Source organism: Rissa tridactyla, chromosome 9, assembly GCF_028500815.1.
Source record: "Rissa tridactyla isolate bRisTri1 chromosome 9, bRisTri1.patW.cur.20221130, whole genome shotgun sequence".
Classification (NCBI taxonomy): domain Eukaryota; kingdom Metazoa; phylum Chordata; class Aves; order Charadriiformes; family Laridae; genus Rissa; species Rissa tridactyla.
The window spans coordinates 35426091-35449780 of NC_071474.1; the positions used below are offsets into that span (position 1 = coordinate 35426091).

The following is a 23690-nucleotide window of genomic DNA, read 5'->3' on the forward strand; positions in this document are numbered from 1 at the left end:
TCAGCACGCACTGCGGTGACAGGCAGAGCTAAGGGACCAAGAACCTTCACCCTAGAGCTCAGGGGTCCTCCACAGCAGAGGGTGGGGTCAGGGTCACCTCAGGGAGCCTGGCCAGACGGTCCCACCCCAGCTGGAAGGGCTGCTCATCAGCCTGCTGTCTCCACTAAGCAGGGCAAGGCTGGAGGCAGTCACGGCCAGGAGCTGGGAACACAGGTAGCACAGCCCCGGCAGCCTGCTACTGAGCTAGAGACCTGGATCAATCCTTATCTCTTGAGCCACTCAAAGAAGCTGGTGTACAAGAAGTTGTTCTGCTACTAGCATGATTGTGTGGGCTCCTCCCTAATTTACAGCCTTAGGCAGATGCCTGCTTTTCCCTGCCCTGTCCTGAGGTACCAAAGTCCTACATGGCAGCTCTGAGCAACACCAACATGCCTCAGAAGCAAACCTAACAACAGCAAGTTTGGAAAGCCAGTGTCCCATCCCATTTGCCAGCCAATGCCTAGCAGGTCACACAGTACATTTGCTCAGACAGGAAAGGAGCCACCAGCTACGCTCCCTGGAATGTGTCGTTTCCATCCACACCTTACAAGTCACCAGCACTGGGTCACTTGGGTCACAAGCCAGGAGAAAGGACCACAAAAACAACCCCATAGAGTACATCCAAAGGATAATTGCCCATGTTCTTCAGAGAGCATCAGTGTATAGCACTTCCTGGTTGGTCACTAATGGCAGCAAACACACAAAGAAATGGAAACTTTACAGAATGCAACATGCGTGCCTCAGTGGAAGAGAAGACAGTAGATTAACACACCAAATTATTACCTAACTCTAATGGGAGACTCCAAGCAATTTCAGAGTGCTGCAGACAGTAATTCAATACTGGCTCCCTGACAGGTCAGATCACAAGAAAAAAATACTAACTTCCCTTTGCAAGACTATGTGTCATGATATACCAGCCAGCAATGTCCTCAGAACTTCTGCTGATAACATGCACCATCGCCAACCATTCTCATTAGAGTACCACTGTCCTGGGTAAAACAAGTTACAGCAACAAAAAATATGTGCTTGCACCCCAATCTTTGATAGCACCACTTGGCAGCTCAGAGATCTGCCCCATCAGTGAGAAACGCAGATCTGGGCTAGGAGAAAGCTACAGCGGAAAACTAGCCAAAGACCTACTAGTGTAAGCGTTCGGGGTTTTTTTCCCTCCTTGTGGTAAATTTCAGAGGAAAACCTAAGAGCAGCTTCTACCAAAGGGCAGTGACCACCTGTCCTGTTTGTTTAGTCTCTATACCTGAATGAAAGCATCCTCCCACTTTTAAGAGATGAAGGTTCTTTCGCAAAATTAATCATTTCTTGCAGCTCAGGCAGCTCTTATTTGTCATCAGAAACAAAATAAGACAATAAAACCTTTGTGTACCAGAGAAGGAAAATATTTACCTTGCATTAAGTAAACTTTTCCCAAGGTGAAGGCACAACTGTAAACAGGAGGAAACCTTAAGAAGAGAGAGATGGTAGAAGCTGTTTGCAACTACACACCTCAAAGGCAGAAGGGACGCGAAACTGGATCTCCTCTCTTCAGGAGTAAAGAAAATTGTCACAAAGAACCACAAATTATTTATTAAAGAGCGTATGATACCATGAGGAAACAAAACAAAACCTGAAACAATCTAGATGCAGACATTTCTATCAAGAGAAACCAGATAACAGTACAGGGAAGACAGCTCTTTCCTCTATTATCTTTAATTCCATTCTGCTTATCAGCATCATCATTACAGCTAAAAGTGCAAAGACTTTAACACATTTAGAGTCTTATTCAATTCCCACTGAAGTCACCGAATAGACTCCAGTAATGCTGTATCAGGTTTCTATGGGCCCTTCCAATCCGAGGAGCTGAACGCTTCTTTAAGAACTAAATGAATTCAGCTTCCTTGCCTTTGTGAGGAAAATGCCCTGGCTGTTTGCCCTTTCTCTGACTCAGACACACTTGGCCCAGTCCTGCAAAGGACTAAGTTCCCTCTGCCTCCACTGAAGTCAAGGGCATCTCTAAGGCTCAGCATGCCGAAAACCAGGCTTCCTGCCACCCTGGGGCCAAACGCCAAGATGCCAGCTAGTAAACGCACAAACCCTGGGAAGAAAGAAAGCGTGAAGGCAAAGCCCATGGCTCAGAATGGGCAGCCCTGTATCATTTTCCATGCGTGCCATGAACATGAAAGTCCTGCTGTACCAGTGCTGTACCTGCTTCTCCATTTCATCCTGCGACCTGCGAGTCTAATTCGGGCTGACGCAGAATGGTGTGCACACTTGAACGAGCCTCCCCTGGAAAATGTGGGCCATCGCACCATGGTTTATAACTATTTCATTGTCTTCAGATTCAATTCAGCCTGCAACAGCTCCTAAAGAAATGCAACACTTCACAGATCTTGTTCCTGTATTACTTTTTGTGTTTTAAAATATTTTTCTTCCATTATCTAGAAAATATTTATAGAGAATGATAACATTTGTGACTAGAGTCATTTATCTCAGGTTTACAAAGCTGTTCACCAGCTACAATTAATTAAACCCCTAGACACCACATAGGTAAATTTCAGTGACACCCAACCCTAACTCTGATAATCTCAAAGCACTTCTGGAGCGATCAGAGAATTCTTATTAGACAAATCACACACTTGTCTGCAGAGCCAGGGCCAGAATCCTGGGCTTTCAACTGCCAAAAGTCTCAGCCTTTCAGCCTAAATGAGAAAAAGCACTAAAGCCAGACACTGCAGACTGTACACCACACAGCCTGTGCCAGACAAAGCTCACCCTCGGCATCAGAAGCTGAACAGAGCTTACCTGAGCTGGGCAGAACACAGGCACCAGTCTGCAAAGAGCTTACAAATCAGGAAATCAATGCACAGAGATTAAATTACCACTCCAAATCGCCCTAATAAATCTATGGATATAAAATGAGATCAATTAACAAACATGCCACCACCTGTCCCTGATATACACCCCAAGAGCCAGACTCCTCCTCTTGCTGTCTAGCATTCTCCACTAGCAGTTGTAAGCTCTCCAACCAAGAAATACAACTGGAGTTCCTAGGTTCTGCCCCCTGTACACACAGCGTCTAATATATCAAATCTATATTCCGAATGAAATTGTACAAAGCATCTCCTATACTCCAGAGAACAGCAATCACTGCCAGTTGAAGACAATGACAGCAAAATCATCTTTTGCCCTAGTGTACTGCTGCACTAGCTAGTTATCCACCATCCAGAACAGTCCAGTTCAGATAAAGCTCTATGGAAAGTCAGCTTTATCATCCCTCCACCCCTGTGCCATCAGGTGGTTTGCAGCACTAAGCCTTACCTGCCACGCTGTTGTCTTGTCCTTGTAAAGGTGCAAACCCTCGGCTATGTTTACCTTGATATTTTGACATTCAAACATTTGCCTATAGCTATCACATCACTTACTGAATACTCTTGTGCTAGATGCACTGACCACATCCCCTCCGCATGTTTGCGGCCTCTGATTCCCTTCGGCTACATCACTTAGTGGCCGATTTCTTCCAAAAAAAAGGATTAATTCTGGTATTGACATCCCTGTAATTCCTGCTGTTCTCAAGGGGAGCTAAGATCTTTTAAAAATACAGCCTTCAATATCTAAATCAAATTCAAAACTCAGAAGGGTGAAGGGCTTTTTCCGTCCTGCCTCCATGTGCAGGAGCACAGGGGGAAGCACCAGGAATCTGCTGTTCTCTTCTGCTCTGTAACTGACTTATCACGGAGACTCCAGCCAATTGCATAATTACAATGTGCCTCAATTCCCTCATTTCTCAGTGGCTACAGTTATGCTGTAACAAATCCCTGGTCACCTGGAACTGATCCTGTACTTACAATTCTGCCTCCCCGCGGGAATGTCGCAATCCAACAGGCACAGGACATGCTCCTGGGAGAGCCAAGCTCTCTGACTGGAGCTGGTCATGAATTTTTCAGGAAGTTACATGTCAGTGGCTTGAAAGAGAATCTTTTCACGGGAATATGCCACTGTTCTGGAAGACTTCATCAGAAGGACATGTCTGTGGATGAAACAGAGAGGGAACAGCATTTCTGTTCCCTTAGAGAGCAGCTGAAGAAAGTGTGGACTTGGGGCTGGAAACCCAGGTCCAACGCAGGCACCAGCCTGTCAAGTATCCTGGCAGGGGAACCAGATTCCCCTGGAACAGTTTTTCCACTCCTTTGTGAAAACTTCTTAATAACATTTCTTCCACTCCCACTCTTTTCTGAAAAGCTTTAAAAGGTCTTAGTGCCAGGGAGATATAGAAGAGAAAATTGTTTCTGACCTGGCCCTACGACAGGGAAAGAGCTCAGGTTCCACTTACCTGTAAGCAGTGCTGTGCACACACGGTGACCAGGCCATCAAGAGTCCAAGGACGTTAGAATCTCCAATCAACCTTCCTCCAACAATGAACCAGCCTGCTGGCCACCTCCCAGGCATTCTGTGTAGATTATTAATTAGTTAATGGCTGGAGAGTGCTTGGAAAAGGTAGAAGGTGAGGTATTGCTGTCATTTCCCATTATTATCGTGGCTCTCCAACACACAGGCCACAGGCAACTTGGATCTGTCCTTCCTATGAATCTGAGATGCTGGACTCCACACGAATCAGTTCTTCCAAGCACAGCATGTGAGTTATAACAAGCGAGTGATGATCTTGGCCTAAAACCTTTTAAGAGAGCTCTGGAGATGGAGGGCACAGGGCCACACGCTCTTAACGTGCAAATGCGGCCCTGTGACATGACTCTGCCCCATGAAACTATCTGAAGAAGCCCTTCTGCCAAAAACTACTGTTCACCCAGAAAAGCTGGCAGAAGAGAGGATGTGTCTGTACTACACCACTTGTACGTAGCATCTGCTGACTCATCTTAAAGTGCCACTGAAGGCACTTGGGCTAACTTTCCAACCCCGCAGTGACAAAGGAAGCAGCACACATTCTTGCAACTTGGCTCTGAGAGCGGTAACTCCCACCAGAGGGGAGGAGAGGACTACCAGGACTTGGGTCTACTGGAACTCATCAGCCTTCCCTTCAGCTTCTTCACCCAAACTGACAACACAGAAGACACCAGCCAGACTCTTCTTAGAAAGTGATTTACTACAATCTAAACTTTAATGCCAACACATCTAAAGCAGACCTAACTCTTTCAGCAGCCAGTATTACTTAATTTGACAATCCAACTGCACAAAATAGATCAAAGCAAAGGCTGGAATTTGCACAAGCACGTTTACACTGAGTGTCCACACCACTCGAAGCAAGTGATTTATAACTGAATCAGTTGAGCTGCTGACACTTTTCTGACAAGCCCAGAACTTCCTCCTCCCAGACTGACAGGATGGATTGCCTTCTTTGTAAGTTAGACAATCAAAGAAGCATCTACTCTGCAGCCAAAGCTGTGCTTGCAGTTCTCGAAGATGCACCCAAGTCTGCTTTTCCAGCATGTCCATCAGCACAGGACACAGCCCCCTCCCAGCAGCAAGTGCCTTGGTGAGCAGCTGCCCCACGCTGACTTCCATGGACAACGGAGGGGAGACCAGCTCCCCTCTAGCTGCAGTGTCACCTTATACCCTGGAAGAGAACACTGCACTTGTTCTGGTGTCCCAGGAATTACACACCTCTGCTCTTTACCTATCTAGCCTCAGTAAAAAACCTGCTTTGATAACTTGCTGGCAACAGCTGTCAAAAAGCTCATTTACGTGCATGTGAGTGCTGTACATGCACACATCAGAAATTACTGTTTATTATCCAGCTCACTGATCTCCTTTTTACCAAACTCTGTGGATATGGAGTAACATGGTATTAAAAGGACTCAGCTAGATTATCAGTGCAGGCAGTGTGCAACACCCCTATTTCTAGGTGTGCAATCGCCTGCAATTTCAGATAATGCACTTTCCCCAAGGCTTTGGCAAAATGTGCATTTGCGTTGCAGAACATGAAGAGACAGAAAGGCTATAAATTCTCCTCTCCATCCTTCCTACCAAGAGATAAACGACTTGGCAAGTTGAGTGATAAAGAACCAATATAATTATATGTCATTAAGCAGCAACTAATACTGGTAGAGAATGGATAAGGGCCTGCTGACTAGAAGATGTTATCGAGGAATATCTAAGATGTGGCAATAAGGCATGCATTGAAAACAGAATACACTTCGTGCTTCTCCTAGAAATCTTTAACTCTATTTCAAGCCACTACCTCTTGTTGTTTTACTTGGCATGAGCACTTTTCGCCATGAAGAATTCTTTCTTCTGTCGAGGATTTTATGAAGGAGACAACAAACAGCATCTACCAATGAAACAGAGAGCCTCCGTGTTCTCTTTAGCAAAACGAAGCTCACCTCAATCTTCATTCAGAAAGAAACGCCAGCCTGAGCAGAAGACGCTACCAGACCTCACTGCACAGCCCATTTGCGCCTCACGCAAGGCCTCCACCTGAAATCTGTACCATTGCTGCAGTGACTCCCTGGACTTCCTTAAAACAAAATTCCTGCACTGAACATCTTATCCATAAATTTCTTGCCAACCACAAGTAGAACTTAATTTATTTGCTTTCAAAGAATATGATAGCATTCAGTAATGCAGCAGAGAAACTACTGCACGCAGAAGGCAGTACTCAGCTCCTGTGAGAATCCAGCTCTAGTTGCACATGTCTCACCATCCATTGTGGACAGCAAATACTTATACTTACCTGCCAGGCAGCAGTTACTTAGACTTATGGAGCCTGTCCAAAGTTAACATCTTCAATATCAAGAACCCACCTACACAACTGAGACAGCTACTGGTGCTTCTACAGCCCATTTCAGGCCCTGGCCTCCCCCCAGAAATCACCATAGTTCTGGTATTTGCAATGGAAAAATTGGGAGCTGCTGAACCATCTGGGACTGCATTCCTTTAAGTCTGAACCAGGATTCATATCAGGTAATACAAAATCTCTGACGACCTGTGAGCTAAAAGAGAAGTTTCTCTGACTCTTTGCCTTTGAGTACTTCCACTGATTTCTATAACAGAGAAGTCTGAGGAAGAAAAGTATAAACCCAGGTCTAGCCTAAGCTGTCTTCTGATCCCACACATGTGGGCCACATTTACATGTGGCCAGTTATGTGACCGGCCACCAAGGCAGATTCTTGTGCTAGTTCTCTGGGCTTGTACCATTCCCAGCTCAGCAAAGTTTTACAACAGTTGCAAGGTGCGGCCTTTATCAGAAGATGAGTGTTCAGTGTTACTGATAGAACCCAGTCATGATTACCCAGGTAGATCATGATACTCTTTTAGCAATTATCATCAGCACTAATATAACTTTGGCTGCTGCAAACTGTAAGAGTGCCTTGATATGATTCACATTCAGGGGCATTATATCATAAAGTGCAACATACGATCCCAGTCTGACAAGCTGATACTGCAGACTGTGTAAACAGAGATGAATCACTTCCTAAGTCTTTGCAGAACGTCCACTTGCCCTCAAAGAAATAAGTTTCTATTCTTCTCAAGGCCGCTCGGACAGCAGAACCATCCATTCTTTTCCCTGTCTATAAGGAAGCACCTCCAGGGTAGAAGCCCTTTTCTCAGTGACTGGCCTATGCCTACAGCCATCTGCAAAACACCCGTCCCAAGAACTCTGTTTGAGGAAAGAAACCTTGTGAGAGGGAAAGGACTTTGAAAGGAAGCTATAGAAAGGAGGAATGTGCACTGGGAAATGGCAGAAATCTTGAGACCATGTTCCTCTTGCAAATGCTATTTATGTGTCACCATCAAGATGAGAACTATTGCAGTTATTAAACACAGCTACTTTATAAACCTCAATTCTGTGAATTAAATTCTGTGACGTCAGACCACATAACTGGAGGCAGGATTTGGCCAAAGGCCATTATTTTTCATAAGGACTGGCCTCTGTGAGAGCAGATGTGTCATGAAACCCCTAGAAAGACAGTTAACGCAGACTTAGAGAACAGTACTGACAGATTATTTTTTTGCTGAAAGTAATCTCACCACTGAGCTCTGACACAGGTTTGAAAATCCATTCAGATCTCTGAAGCCTGACTCCAAAGCAATTCAACATGCAGCAAAACACACATCCTGTATATGTAAGACTTACCTGGGATGCTGCTTGGAGTTTGTTTTCCCCTGCTCTCTCAGTTCTAACCTGTTTATATTTCCAGGAATTAAAAGCTAGAAGGCAGAGTGATAAGATTTTTCCAACATCACAGGAAAAAATACAGGAAAACTGGCTTCCCCCAAACTATCAGGCCAGAGTTGCAATTGCATTTTCTCTTGTTTCACTAGACCCATTGTGCTGAACGGGTGCAGGGGGAGATGTCGAGTTTCAAGTATTGCCCAAATTGAACAAGAGCATAATTTGCTGGTAACTACTTCACAGTTAAATGGACTGAAATGGGCGAATCCCTTGAGTGGAGGGATATCAGCTTTCTGGAATGACAACAGCACAAGCCCAATGCGGTAATAATTCAGGCCCTACCTTCTGCCTTGAGAGCGTGAGCCACAGACATTAACCCAGAAATGCAGCTCCACAGGCTGTGGGATCCTGGGCACCAGGAATTCTGCTCAGTGCGGGGTCTCTGGCAAAGCACAGGGAAGGGAGAACCCAGAGGGACAGTCTCTAAGATGTGGTTCCAGCATCCACAGCTGGCCTAAATTTTACTCCACGCCAGGAAGCAGCTCCTTTCTCACAGATGGCTGCTGTTAGCGAGCGCTGACACCCGCCATGGAGCAAGTGGGCATGCAATATTAATAGCATCAATGAGAAAATTATGAGCCCACATTAAAGCTCTGAAAGTTGTTTTCATGACATTTGGCTTTAAAACTAAGTGCAAAGGGAAAGGTATTATACTCAGATAAGCATGTTCAGAGGACTTTCTTTTTAAGATGTGATTCCGCAGTTTTCAAACACACACACACACACATGCAGAATGACCCCTTAAGGACACAGAAAAGCTGCTGTCAGCTATAACTCAGCAAATCACAAGTTACATGAAGAAATAAAAATCAATGCTGCTCTGAAATTTAGCCTGTAGAAAAGTCAAAACTGTCATCACTAATGGCTGGGAAGTTCTGCTGTGACCATGTTTTTCCTACAACGTGGTCATCCCCTTGGAATCTGGGTCCAAGGGTTCTGCCAGAATTAAGCAGAAGCAAACCAGTAATGCAAATGAAGTAGCACAAATTCATTTGCTAGAATTTTTCTAGTAACAGGCAACGATAAAAGAGCATAATGAATTCTCATTTAGAAATCTCCCCTACTCCATTAAAACACTGTGACATTGGACCAAACTACACAGAGCCTATTCTCATCGACAGAGGCAGCACAGCTGAGACATGGATGAAGATGCTGTCAGCAATGTAATCTCTACGAAAAGACTCTTGGATTGTGTGATATCATAAAATAGGGAGAAGTGCAAAGCATAGAAATATTATCATAAGGTGGCTGTTAACTGGTGTCCCTTTTGACTGGGACAGGGACTGCTCAGCCACAGCTAAGTCTACAGGTGGGCACAGCCCAATCTGAGCTCCTCTGCTTGCACTCCAAGCAACTTGATGCACGTATCTCTTTTGATAGCTGTAAAGGCATGTGAGCACAGAACTGTACCCACGCCAGCATGCCCTTCAAGGTGTCCATCACAGTCCTGTCCTGCTGACAGCTACAGGAGTCTATCACATGCACATTGGAGGACACGTGCTCTATCACTGCAATGCTCTGAGCAGCTATAAAGTATGGCATGACAGTAACAGTGAAGCCTTCATGTGATTCTAGATGTGTTTCTTTGATAGCTCTGCCACTTTAACATCCACCCACAATGAGGGCCTGACATCTTTTTAAGTAGTTTGTTGAGACACTACAACCAGATGACTCAACTTAGTTATTTGTCTTAATCTGCCACAGGACTTGGAGCTGTACAGTAGAATACGATGGGCTATTTCCTCTTGGAGCAGGTGAAAGATGGAATCAACCACTAATAGATCTGCACTACTTTCTCTGCTCAGTTAACTGGTTTCATTTTGAACCAAACCCTGCCTATCTACTACCTACTATTTGGGCTAAATAGACATAATCAAAGCCAATCCCATCTTGCACATGCGCAGCCTCCCTAACTTCACTGACGCTCAGGCCAGACAGTTTGAAATTACATCACAGGCATCTTGATGCAGTTTAGATGGCATCACATCATGTTACATAGGAACACAGGAGTGGGAGAGACCCATCGGGTCACCAAGTACAGTCCCTGCTGTCCAGGCAACCACGTCACCTAATCCCTTTAGAAATTAATCAAAAATAGTTATGAACCATACTTCATCGGGCACACCCGAGGCTGGCCATGAATGATATAATGCGGTATAAACTGACCGGGAAAAAGTACACAGACACATACAAGACAAATTAGAAACTGCAATAAGCAGGGAGGCAACTTAGTCTACTGGCCAGACAATGGGGCAGGCAGCAAGATGGCTGGGTCCTGCTGCCGCTCCCGTGCAGACCCGCTTCACCCACAGTGGCATTGCTCCATCCCCCAGGTTCCTCTGGGCTGAGACCAAGATAACGACGTTGTTCTTCCTTTGCAGGTTGCTTTTAGCTCTACAGACAAAAAGAGGGATACAAGAACTAACTATTTTTATCCACTCAATCTTCCCAGCAGGTTTTTAAAGCCCATTTTAAAGCCCTCCTTTGCAATTCAGTCTGTGGATAATTTGCTACCTGCATCTCCGTAAAGTTTAACCTGTCAGAGCTTGGCAAAGGTGTAATTTCATCCCCAGGCTCTTCTGACTTGAGACTCTGGAACTTCTCTTTGTGGATAAAGTATCAAAGCAATAGCTCTGTGAGACAACAGCCCTTTGCATCTGACAACCCATGCATTATTCTCTCTAAACATAGTTTAACAGGCCAGAATCAAAACTTCTACTCTCCCCTCATTTCTCCTCCCCCTGTGCACACTTTAAGAAAGAACAAACACAGATAAGAGCAGTAGACAGAGACACAGACAGAGGATGGTTTATCCCACAGGCAGAGGATTACTGCATCATGATGTAATGACCTTGTTCAGAAAAGAAAAAGGTTACTTACATGACAGAATGCGTTGTAGAAATACCAGCTCCTTTACAGAACAGGGTAAAACAATGTCCATTTAAAGTTATGCTGAAGAAAACGTAAAACACTTGTCCAGTGAACTGGAGAGAGAAAGAGCAAACTTCAGCCCAGCTGGCCTGGATATAATCTCTCCAGACACACATAACACATTGAACCGAACAAGCAGGAATGTTGTTCAGGTAAGTATGCATGGAAAGGAGATGCCATTCTGCTTTCTATGTGTTTGCGTCTTCAGACACCTAAGAGTCCCTTCCGCCCCCTAGAAAGGCATAGGGCAAAAATAGCTACTTTTGTGTTTTCATTTCAGGTGCAAATGCTATGGAGCCAACCATTTTATTTGCCCCCTGTGAAGACTTAACGTCTGTGCTTTCTTTGAATGTTTTCTTCCCCCACAGAACAACTGGAGGGAGAAAGGCCACATGCTGCCTGTCTATGAAGCAATCTCATGAAAGAATAACTCGAGGCCAGGCTTGTTTTCTCTGTTTAGAACGGCATTTAGTGAAACCTTGGCCGTGACTAAAATTCCAAGGCTGAGTTAATCACATTTATGACTATAGGTTCCTCAAAGGGACTTGTTTCTAATGAATTTTCAAATGCTATGAAAATAATAGGTATGGTATTTACCATTTAAAACATTGTAAAAGAACACTGATGTTACTGCCCCAGTACAGCACGCTTATTTCCCTGCTCAACATTCACCTCTCACTGTTGTTATTCAGCTAAAGTGAAGCGTATGTTATTAAAGCCAGTATTTACCAACAGATACTACAGTTGTGTACCTAATATAGTCCTTCCATGTAAAACTAGGCTTCCAACAGGAAATAAAAGGCATTTGGCAAGTCTTAGCCTGCCAAGGGCAACTGCTACATGTCCTGTTTCCAGGACAAGAAAGCCCTCCAGTTACCCCAGATACTTCCAGTAGTGAATGCTGAGCTTGTCTGGTAAGTTTTCCGAGCCCAGTGGAAATCTTACAGCAGACACAGAAAGCTCTGAGTCTGAATTGGCACCAGATGCTTTAGAAAACAAGTGAATTTCATTTTGTTACAGGAATATGAGAAGGCCAAAAATGCTTTATTTGTCAGCACAAGAACAGTCACTCATCCGAGAACATGAATATTCTCTTGAAGTTGTTATAAAATGAGACTCTTCCAAGAAAACCCTGCACTGAGCAACAGTGCCATGTGCCAGCTTACAGTGCCCTCTACACTTGTATGCAACAAGAAATGTGTTTTCTATAGCAGATGAACAGCAACGACTGCCTTCAGACTAGAGTATGGGATATAATTTGCAGCAAATTCCAGCCTCTCAAGAAGCAGCCTACAGTATCTCCCTACTAGCTCAAAGACTCCATACAAAGACCAACAACTCAACATCATGCGTCTACTGCAGTGTTTCTTCTCAATTAACTAAGAAAAAGTGTACTAGCCATACATCAAAACTGCATTGCAGCTAGAGCTGCCAATTACTTATGGCAAAAAGGGTGGCTGATTCATTTGATTGTATGTGGGCCTTGGCTGGAGTTTTCCCAAAATGCTACAAGAAAAGAAGAAAACCTCAGTGAACCTCCCCCTCATTCCCACCCCTTCCTCCCCCCCAAATCACAGCCAAGAGGCCCATGCTTGCAAAAACAACATTTCCTGGAGGATTCTTTCTCCAAATCACTCCTTTTCTAAATTCAGACAAAACACACAGCAACTCAAAATACGTCTGCATAGGATATACATGCATACAAGGACACCCCTCCCAAACACGCACAAGTGAGATGCAGTGCAAAGTGTCTAAAAAGCCTTTAAATCCCCAGTCCCCAGAGAGTCCCTACATCTTCCATCATAAATCCCGCTGTGTTACGTGGTCACCTGTGTAACGGCTACCTTACAATACTCGGCTCAGCAACCGGCCTGCAGTGGTGGCTGAGCAGGGGTGGGGAGGCCTTGTCTTTTAAAACTGTCACCAACCAGAACATTTCTGCTCTATGCACAAGCCACATCCTGAATACAGATCCTTTCACAAGCTCCTTGTATCGGATGCGTTTAAAACCTGATATGTCACAAGTAGCAATTCTTCATCCAACGTGTCCCTCCTTCAGTGTACATGTTTCAAATGAGCCCTGCAGCCTTGGGGTGCCAGAACTCTTCTGTCCTTAGCACCACAGGTCTGCTTTGAAAAAGGACATACAAAGTAAGCAATGTTCTGCCATAAATTGTCCTCATGAGTCACCACGGACCCAAGTTCTATCATTTGGGCACCTACTGGCCTAGGTCTGGAAGGTCCCTGGTTACACCAACACCACTGCCTCCCACAGCAAGTTCAGGACACAAAAATTCAATCATGTTTGCATCTAACTGATATCTTGCATTGCTCTGCCAGTGCTCTACTGATGACTGTGGACATTTGACTTCATCCTTGTGTTTGCAGTGTGTCTGACAGGACTCAACCTGGCACCCAGCCCCCCTGCAGCAGTCAGACCCTGCCTTAACACAGGCCTGGTTTTTCTCCAGGCCTGACTTTTAGCCATTTATTGTAAACCTTTAAACCAGTTTTCACAGAAAATATGCTTTGAGATCCTCTGAGTAAAGAAAAATTCTTGAAGCGTGCACCTGCTGCTCACCGCCTTCTGGCACCAACGTTCAGAACTCAGGTGAGCACTCTGGGAGGATAAGCCTGGGCCAGCCTGAGCCGCCCTCTCTGTGCCAAGGGGGACCAGTGGCCAGACACGGCCAGCTCCATGGATCGCAACGTAGTGTCTCGCTAACACTGCAGGACAGACCAGTGCAAAGCATCTTTTGCCTAATGACACCACCAACAAAAGCCATCAGTCTAATGAAAACTTATGCTTTAGAGGCTGTTTGCAATATTTAAGAGCACGATTTTTCCCTCTCCTTGCCCAAAAGTCCTACTGTGGGTTGACTTTAAGATTATGTTCACCAGACTGCTTCCTGGGGTCCATACATAGCTAGAACTCTCGATGTGTAACTTCTGTTCTGGTACACAGGCAATTATACTCAGGATAACCACTCCAACAGATGTATTCCTGAAACAGAGAATCACACATGTTCCGCTGTACCCACAAGGTCAAACTCTGCCATTCTGCCGGGATCAGCAATGCAAACACCATGAAATACAGCTCAAAAAATAAAATACTCAAGAATCAGGTAACTGAGCTCTTGCATCATCTGTGGGCCTAGAAACTTCATGCATATGCTGCTGCTCACTAAGGAAGAGGAGAGAGGTCTTACCACACACTACGGACCTAGAACCAGAAAACTACCTCATACCCAGACTCCTATTGCTTTTCCTCATTACATGAAGAAGCCTGGCACTCACCCTGCGTGTTCAGCATGCTCCACAGACCATAGGAGAAGAGAGGGCATGCCCTGAAGAGCAAGTTGCTCAAAAGTTCTTGCTGCCTTTGTTACGGATCAGGGCTGTAGGAAGTGCCCCCTAATTAGATACTCTGGAGGCATTTTACTTCGGAAACACACAATGGTACCAGGAGTTCCAGCATTTCAGTATCACTATAGCTTTCAAAAAGAAGGGTTCAAGACACACTCTCTGTGCATGAACTGTTAATATACTGCAGAAAAGAATAAGGCTCCACTCTCAGCTTATTCCTTCTGAAGTGCTTAATATTATTCATTAATGCCACTAGAGAGGAGGATTCTGCATTCCCCTAGTGCAAGAAGATGTGGAGAGAGAATAAGAGCACGGAGAGAAGGTGTGGTGCAGGATGTGGGGCAGAAATGAAAGGAGAAGGTTGTGCCCATGGATTGCCACTTTAGATACTTCCAAATATTACCCCACCTCTTTCTGGTCCACAGATCCTACAAAGTGCAAGGTGCCTCCTCAAAAAGAAAGAAAATAGGGAGCAAATTCTAGCTGCTTTAGTCTTTTTTTCTTGCTAGAAATCTCACCTCTTCCCAACTTTAGTTCCCAGAGCCTTTGGAATGAAGAGAGGAGAGTCAAAGCACAGCACAGCTAACAGAGACCGTATCTGTAGGAAATAAATAACCAGGATGCCAACCTGAGCTGGCTAGGCTTGCTAAAAAGATCAAACGAGGATGTAAGCAGCTCTTTTCTGGAGCAGGCAGGCATCGTTTCAGTTGTTGAAATATTCATGCCCCAATAGGAGCTGTGGTATCAATGTCTGTCCCTGATACAAACAAACCTGAGCTCAAAGCATGACAATCTGTGTTGTGCAGAGTGGAATCACAATTAAAGGCATTTTCCAAGCCTCCATTTCTGCATGCACACATTTGACAGCTCTTCTGGTGACACTTCAAGAGCCTTCCAAATCCAAGTCCACAATCTTCTGCCCGTGAGGGCAGGAGACATTAAAAACAGTTTTAGCATATGCCCAGGATTTAATTGTGTGACTGCCATTCTTCCCTCTCAGGTTTACTATGCACCAGCAGCCCCATGTTTCACCTGGGGAGTGGCTGGGTGCACCTGATAAATATGAGCTGGCATCTGGGCACTGCAGGTTGAATCAAAATTCTCTGCAGGGAAGCGCCTGGAAAATTTCTCATCTGGAGGATTTTCTCCTTCACAATAGGGAATAGAGAAGGAGGAGACAGAAAATGGAAAACATTAGGCCTTTCACTCCCCTTGAGACACACACAAAAGTACTTTCCAGTGCCCTTCCCAAATAAAGCAAACAGCAACTTATTCACGCCAGCAGAAGGACAGGGACTGGGGGACCACACAGCTGCTGCCCCTTCAACAGCACTCTCGGGAGAAACGAGCACACTCAGGTGACATGACAAGAAAATGTTTTAGTACTCCCCTAATCACGTGCAGCCAACTGCGCATACACCCTGCAAAGCAACGGTGAGCCTGCTAAGGTGCCAGAGCATTTTCCACACTTGAGGATTAGAAAGAAAATGAGAATGGTCCAGCTCTGGAGTCTGTGCTGTACTGCAATGTTGAAATGGCAGTTTGTTTCAGGGGATCTAAGGCTGGACAAAAATGACACTGCAGTACACTGTCTTGCGGGAAAAGCAAGCACATGCGTGTGCAGCAAGCTGGATCAATGCACTGCTATCACTGGTCCATGTGCAAGGTATCACTTTCAGAAGTCAAGGGGTCATATCAGAATATGTTTCACTTTCTCTGAGAAAGCACCATTTTGCCTTTAGGATCATGAAAAAACATGTAAAACTTGCCCAAAGATTCCTCGAACACGTGTTTTGGGATCCAAATTGCCTTAATTTGCTTCTGATAGTAATAAAAAAGTACACACGACCAGGGCAGACTGAGTAAAGGAGGTGTATTCTACCTTAATTTTGCCATTTCCCGTCTTTGTAAGTCTTATACAGTGCTGGAGCGTCCTGCACCTGTCCCCCCTACACAGGGAGCCCCAAAACCAGCATTGTCACACAGAAGCTGTGCTAACTATTCAAACTGCGCAACTGACAGCAAAGACTCCAGGGCAGAGATGGGCTTTGCTCTGGATCAGTCAAGAGTCAGTTGCATCTGCCAATACACTACTAGATAAGCAACTGACAATAAAAAATAATGTTGGGAAATAAGCCCATTGAATATATAACACCACTGCTTTATCCTTGAATACTTAATGCAGGGCTTCCTGGGGTCAAGAGCTCTAGTAGCTGGGGACATGAGACTGCATCAACAAGATCATAGGCTTCTTGGATGACAGTCAGTGGGACTGACTGAGTGGATGCCACGCTGCTTGCCCAGAGCAAGGGGTGCCCACCTGCCATGTCCCACACTGCTTGGTTGACGAGGTGAGGGACACCTTGCGGCCCAGTGTCCGGTCTTAGGAAACCCAACAGGCCAAGTCATAAACAGAGCACTGCCAAAGCTAAGTTGCACCTGTCCAATTAAACATGCAAAATGAAAAGTCCCTTTGCTATCCCCAACAGAGTGCTAATGTTCACCTGGAAACGATCTCCAAAACTCAAAGCACTGAGACAAGCCACTAGAAAACCACAGATACTTTTATTGTATTTTCCCATTACAGAATTACTGCCAGGAGCAGGAGACACACCAGCGACAGCAGGTCTGAGACAAGACATTCACATCATCTCCACCTGTGCTGACCCAAGCCCAGTGAGACGTACCAATTACCACTCAGCCTAATGCCATTCTTCAAGTATCAGGCAAATCAAAGTAAACATAGAAGAAACAGAAGATACGCAAGCTCAACTATTTGTGTCTGAAAGGTACAAAGCAAAATAGAGCTGCAGGGGGGAAATGCTATCTAAAAACAAAGTAGTATTGGTGAGTACAAGGTTTATTTCTGCAAGTGAAAGGTAATTCATGTTTCCCTCTCCCCTTCCTACTGCTGCCCTCCCCACCCACTCAGTCTGTTCCCCCTGCCCATTAAATTCCTGGGGGAAAAGCTTCAAGCACCTTAAGCAGGAGCTAAGGCAGGTAACGAAAGAGAAAGATCACAGTGGGCTCCCACCTGCCCCCTGTGTAGCACAGCAAGGAACAGAAATTAGTACTTGAACCGGCTAGGCACAAACTGACAACAGTGTTAGTGTCCCAAAGTCACAGGGAGTCCAATCAGAGCAGAAGCATCTCCCCTCTGACCAGTCTGTGCAGACACGGCTAAAATCAAGGAGGAGTTGAAGGTAGATCTGAAAGGCCTCCAGCTTCCAGGCTGTTTTTGATCCCAGAACACTGGTATCTCCAGAACATTTGGATCCACAGTCACAATTAAAGTGTTAAAAGAAAAAGAGGAGAAAGCTTCTAGGCAGAGGGAACAGGAACTGAAATGGGACTATCACCACAAACCGGCTCTCCTCTAGGAGCAAACACTGCCAGGCCAGGACATGGCTAGCACAGGAGCCAGGTTTGTTATGGCAAACAATATGGTGCAGAGCTGAATTTGTCTCACCTATCGCCGTAACCATAGTCACAGAAGTCGCAAAGAAATATGTGGGGTGGAGGAAGACAACCTCTTGTGCCAAGTTTTGTTTTTCCAGACCTTGTGAGCTGGCTCAGGACACACAGGATAATTTGGACCCCAACTCCCACACACTTTGAAACACCAAGTTTTGGTCAGATCCTTACAGAGACATTGTCCAGTGAACGATGTACTTGGAGAGGTGGAGTTCATGGTAGCCAACGGCAAAACACCTGCCAACTTCTGCGGGACCCCCCCTACGCAGTCTCTTTGGGCATGTTAGTTTAGAGGAGACAAAGCCCCCATCAGACATTCCCTACAAGAAGCTGGCATGCTCATGCTAAAGCCCCGAGGTGAGCAAGGCCCGAGCACAGGGCCTGTGACAACCAAAGCAGCTCACCCTGGGTATTGCCTGCTGTGGCACTGCTGCCACAGCTGCCTCCCGAACTGTTGCTGCCGCTGCAAGCGGTGGCCTGTGAGGCTGGAAACTTAATCCTGTAACAGGAGCTCAGAGCTCGCACGAGCTACTGAGACTTACTTTTAGTTATCCAGAGTCACTCAGTGAAGAAATGCCACCCATGCAGGTCTCGGTTCAGAGCACAAACTGCTCTGCAGTCCAGAGGCAGCTGCCTGCAGCCTCCCACCCATGAAGCCAGCCCCCCCCGCGCCAAACCCAGCCCCCCCATCCCTCTGCCCAGTCCCACACTCAAGGAAGGCAGCTCCAACCAGTGCAGCTGCAAGTATGGCTGTCCCTCGCCAGCCCCGTGCTTACCGCACAAAACCCAGACTCAGGGCAATCCTTCCCCTCCATGCACATGGCAACCTTCACACACCAGCCTTGAAAAAATCCACCGGCCCATGACCCAGTCCTAAAACCAGTTACCCCCAATTCCTGATTTACTTTGTTTTCTGCCCACGCCATTGGGTAACCTGACTGACCACCTTTCCTGGAAGCATGAGGCTCCTCCGCAGCCACACACCCCACTTCCACAAGAGATGGGGCAAAGGTGCTTGAAAATCCCCGGTGTCACTTCTGCATGGATGGCCTGCTCCCTGCCAGCAGGCCCCGCACCAGCTCCTGCTCTGGGGACATGATGGTCCCCTCCGGCCTGCCCTCCTGCAGTCACCCTGGCCAGGGCTACGTTCTCACCCCCATTCTCCCACTAGCAGCCTCCTCCCAGGCTGCTCCTGTCGCCTGAAAGCTATGCCCGGGCCCCCTCCTTCCCGCCTGACAGCCACGGAGAAGGTGGATTCACACAAGAGGAGGAGCCAGGGGAGAAGATCTCATCTCATCATCCTCTCTGGCCGCAGCATTTTGTTCCCTCTTCCCCCTCGGGCAGGTAGGTAGCAGCCTGGCTCCAGCCCTGCGGCCTCCCCCGTCTTCCTCCTCCTTAGTCCGGGGTGATCCGTGTCAGCCCGAAAGTCGCTCAGCAAAGCCCACTTTGATCTCCGGCCTCCTGGTTCCCTGCACTGAACGTCAGCACCGACTGTGCCCAGAAGGAAAACAAAAAGCAGACTCCCCTTTCCCACAATCTTTGCACGGCGTCAAACTGGGGCAGGTGGGGCATCAGGGGGATGAGGGGAATGGAGGTTTTAGGGGCGCCTGACAAACTCCACACAGGTAACCGGTCTGTTCACTCCGACACGTTGTGGCCCCCCCAGCAAATGGAGCCACACAGGGAGAGACAAAATCCAGCCCCCCTCGACACCCTTTTGGGTTGCAAGTCTAGAAATAGCCCCACTCTTTCCAGCTGGGGCCCACGATCTCTTTCAGATGTTGCTCACTTTGAAGCCATGGCTTTTCCCATCTGAATTCCCTCAACCTTCTACATTAAATACATCACTGTTTTTAAAACAGGGTTCATTTCTGGCACTGGTGGAAACTGGATCTGAAAACTGTGTGAATAACCAAAAAGGGGGCACTGGCGCTGAGAGCATCCCCCACGGGAGGAGGGACGCCTGAAGCAGGCAGACATCGCGCTGGAGCACTTCCTCGGCTGGCTGGTGTACAAGTCTGGGACAAAGGGACAACCCAGCACAGGGACCGGCTTCGGTGTGGCATCAGGCACCACCATGCATGCGCAGGGGAGAGACCACCCTTCACTGAATGGATCTCAGGAGAAACTTAGCAGGCGTTTTTAAAGGGGTCAATCGGATGCGTGCTGCCAATAAACAGTATTTAAAAAAAAAAAGAAAGCGGCAGAGTTATTTATAGCCCAGAATTTCTCAGTCCGCTGCAGAAGCGCAGCCCAGCAGACCGCATTGTTGGAAGATGGGGAACGCACACACCACGGCAGCCTTTATGGCCGGTGTCGGCGCTGACAACTTCAGACCCGCGGGCGGCTCTGCGGCTGGCGGCCGCGCCGGCAGCTCCCTCCCGCAAGACACCGGTCTCCATTTACAGACGAGGCGGCGGCTGCCCCGTAACACAGGTGTCACTGACGGCAGAGGAACCCCACAGACAACCCGGCGAACGGAGCGGCCCAGCCCTCCCCGCGGCCGCACGCCACCCTCCACCCCCAACCGGGGGAGGAGACGGGGCGCCGCGCGCACGGCCACGGGCACCGCATTCCGCGGGCGGCCCCGGGCGAGGCGAGGCTCCGCCGGCCGCTCCCGGCCCGCCCCGACGCCCCGTTACCTGCAGCTCCCGCTGTCATGCTGCACCGGCCGTCCCCGTCCCCCGCCGCCGCCGCGGGCCCCCCCCGGGCGCAGCCCATCTGCCGCGCGCCCGGCCCGGCCCGTCCCCCCCGCGCCGCCGCCGCCGCGCGCCAATCGCCGGGCGCGCCGCCGGGACGCGCCGCCGCGCCCCGGCCCGTGTCGTCACTCCGCCGCCCGCCGCGCCCATTGGCTGCGCCCGCCCGGCTGCGGCGGCCCCCTCGGAGCGCGGGGCGGGCGGCTGGGGGCGAATCTTGTGTTTTAAGGCAGCTGCGTGGGGAGATCGCGGCGCGGGGGGGTCCCCGCCCGCCCCTCCTCGGGTCCCCCTCCGAAAGGTGTCCCGAAAGGCATCATAACGCTCCGTGGGCCTCGTCTGCAGGGAATAGGAAATGCACCGTGAAATTCGGGCTTCCTCCCTCAAATGACGTTTGCCGTGTGACAGCTTTTCCTGACAGCATCCAAAGGTGGGAGAAACCCACCAGGCGCAAGGCTTGAGCAACCCGCTCCGGCCACTCCTGCGACAAAGAGGGCACTTCCCTGCAAAGATCCCCCAACGCACCAGAAGGAAAAATCCCCTTCTTCACAGGGTGTTTTCCCCTTCTTCTTTCATTTAGAATTACGCTCCCCCAGGCAGAGCATGGTCCTGGCAGTTCAGCTCCTCCGTGAAAGGTCTGGAAAACAAACAGACCCTGTTTTGCTAAGGATGACTTCACGTTTACACTATTTCCAGAAAAAAAAGAAAAATACACAGATGAACATGACCGATTTTAGGCTATCTCCAACAGAGCCCCCGGGGCCGCAGGCATGGCAGCAGTGCCATGGGACCAGCCTTGCCCCAAGCTCGCCCCTCGCCCGGGCTGCGCAAGGCATGACGACTGCCTTCTGGTGGCTGCCATTGCCAGAGGTAAGGCAGGTGACATGTATTACCCCAGGGGAGGTAACAAACCCTCCCAGCCCCACCACACAGTATGTGATCTTCCCTGACCACGAGTGGTCACACTGTCGCCTCGCAGCTCGTTCAAAGGACAGGTTCTCCATAAGCAAAAGCACACTGAGTCACCCGGTCAACCCTGATGTGACAAGCAGCCCCTACTGAATCACTGTGTCCCTTCCTGCTGTACGCTGAGGTCTCACCAAGGTTCTCTTCCCCATTATGAGTCAAATCTATCACTTAGCCGGCTGGCTCTGCAGTGGTCACAGTCAAGCCGTGGAGCAAGCTATCAGTGCTGTTGCCATCCCTGCAGAGAAATACCCCTGTATACAGATGACTCTCGGGCTCCTCTAAGTTCAGCAGCGAGGGACAGCAAGGCCACTGTCCCTCAACAGTGGAAGAAGAGTCACCTTCCACTTTCTCCTGCAAGTAGCATCCGCTCCAGTGACGGCACAGTGTGCATCCAGGGGGGCTGGGGACGAGCGGATGGGGTAAGCCCTGCAGAGGACACACTCTCCCTTGTTGAGCTAAGACAGGATAGCGCCTGCAGAGCCATCTGGCTAAGTGATAGATTTGACTCATACCAGGGAAGAAAACCTTGGTGAGACCTCAGCATACAGAGGGCTTAGGCTTTGGCCCAGCTTTTCCCCCTTAAAAGTCTGTGCAGAGATTTAGGGGAATGTCCTCCGACTGCAGTGAGGAAGGGAACGCAGCTGAAAAAGCTGTCATGGGTCCCTGTGCCTCACCTAGCCCTCCGGAGCTGATGGGCCATGCCCTGGTAAACCACACTGGCTGCGGCAAACTGCTGTTTAAAAACAGCCCACAGAGCTGGAAAGGACTGAGCAGGTGGTGGACAAGTGGTACCCAGCCACCTCCACAGCAAAAATTATTCCAGATTGCTTCGGATACAGAAAGGGAGGTTATTTACCACAGGCAGCAAGGCGCGTGTCCTGCTCACAGGCTTCCAAAGGAGGAAAAAGCTGCAGCCAGAGCACCAAGTCAGGCAATTACAGATGTCAAGATTGAATCACTTTCATTCATTTTAAAAAGTAACTAAAACATAGTTTTAACATAAACTATTAGCAAAACTATTCTTATAAGCACTATAAGAAAACTGCAGGCCCCCTGAGACACCAAGCCCAGTGCCTTGGCTTCTGTCTGATTTTGCCGAAAGCTGGGTGGGAGCAGATGAAGGAAGAGTTTCAGCTTCCTTTCTCCTGTGAAAGAGCAGAAACTTGACTCCGTGACTGTACGCAGTGAAAAAGCAAGATCAGATCCCTTACTCTCAGCCTGGTCCAAAGTTACGACTCTCTTGGGAGCTGAGAAAACCTTGCAAATGTTGATTGTGCACAGTGTTTTTCCTGAAAATCACAGAGGATTTTTAAAAGCCTGTGCCTTTGGGGTTGGCCTTTCGAGACCACAAAGCCCTCAAACCTGTCCTATTTTGGCCTTCCTGGGTTTTCCAGCTATCTTTAAGCTGCTGGATGGAAGCCGACTGTCCCATGCCTGATAGGAAGCAGATGCCCCATGCCTGTCCCATGCCTTCCCAGGAAAGCAGACAAAGAGAGGAAACAAAGGCAAAAGCCAGAAAGGGGAAATTGCCCAAACCGCAGAGCTTTCTTGCTCCTCACCCCAGCTGTACATGAGGCTGACCCCGTCGGAGCTGGAGGGCTCCTCCGCACACTGTGAGCAGCCAGGTGTGCTGACAACGGGCACATCGCTCCTGGCACGCTGCTGGGAGAGGGAAAAAGCCAAGTGGCAGCACGGCCAGGGCACCCACACAGCCCCCAGGTGAGGGGCTCAGCAGTGCAAGCTGGACTCGCTCCACGGGTGCGACGCCTGGGACGGGCTGGGCTGGGCCAGACCTGCAGAGTCTCGCTGAGCCTGATCCCGGCCAGACGTGGACAGAGTGCCAGCTTTGTCCCCACAGGGCACGGGAACGCAGGCCAGTCCCTGCTATAAGTCAATCCTGTGTGACTGTCACATGGGTGTCAAAGCTAGTTGGAAACACTTTGAGGTCTGGCCTCTGGACCCACAGGGCCTGCCTAAGCCCTGTTTTTTCAGGAGCCAGCTAGGTCTCCAAGAAAGGGTCTCATCCTGCAAAAGTA

The 23690-nt window shown here is 48.2% G+C and overlaps 1 protein-coding gene across 4 annotated transcripts in view; it reads right to left on the bottom strand.

The window, feature by feature from the left end:
* Nucleotides 1-20729, bottom strand: part of PAK3 (p21 (RAC1) activated kinase 3) — an 85894-nt gene extending 65165 nt beyond the window's left edge. For 2 of the 4 annotated variants that reach the window (XM_054214717.1, XM_054214716.1), the window contains exon 1: nucleotides 4364-4387. The gene's annotated coding sequence lies outside the window, so the exon portion shown is untranslated. Of the gene's footprint in view, nucleotides 1-4363; nucleotides 4686-20634 lie in introns of those variants that run through there. The other 2 variants (XM_054214714.1, XM_054214715.1) reach the window with 2 other exon arrangements.
* Nucleotides 20730-23690: the final 2961 nt, after the last annotated feature.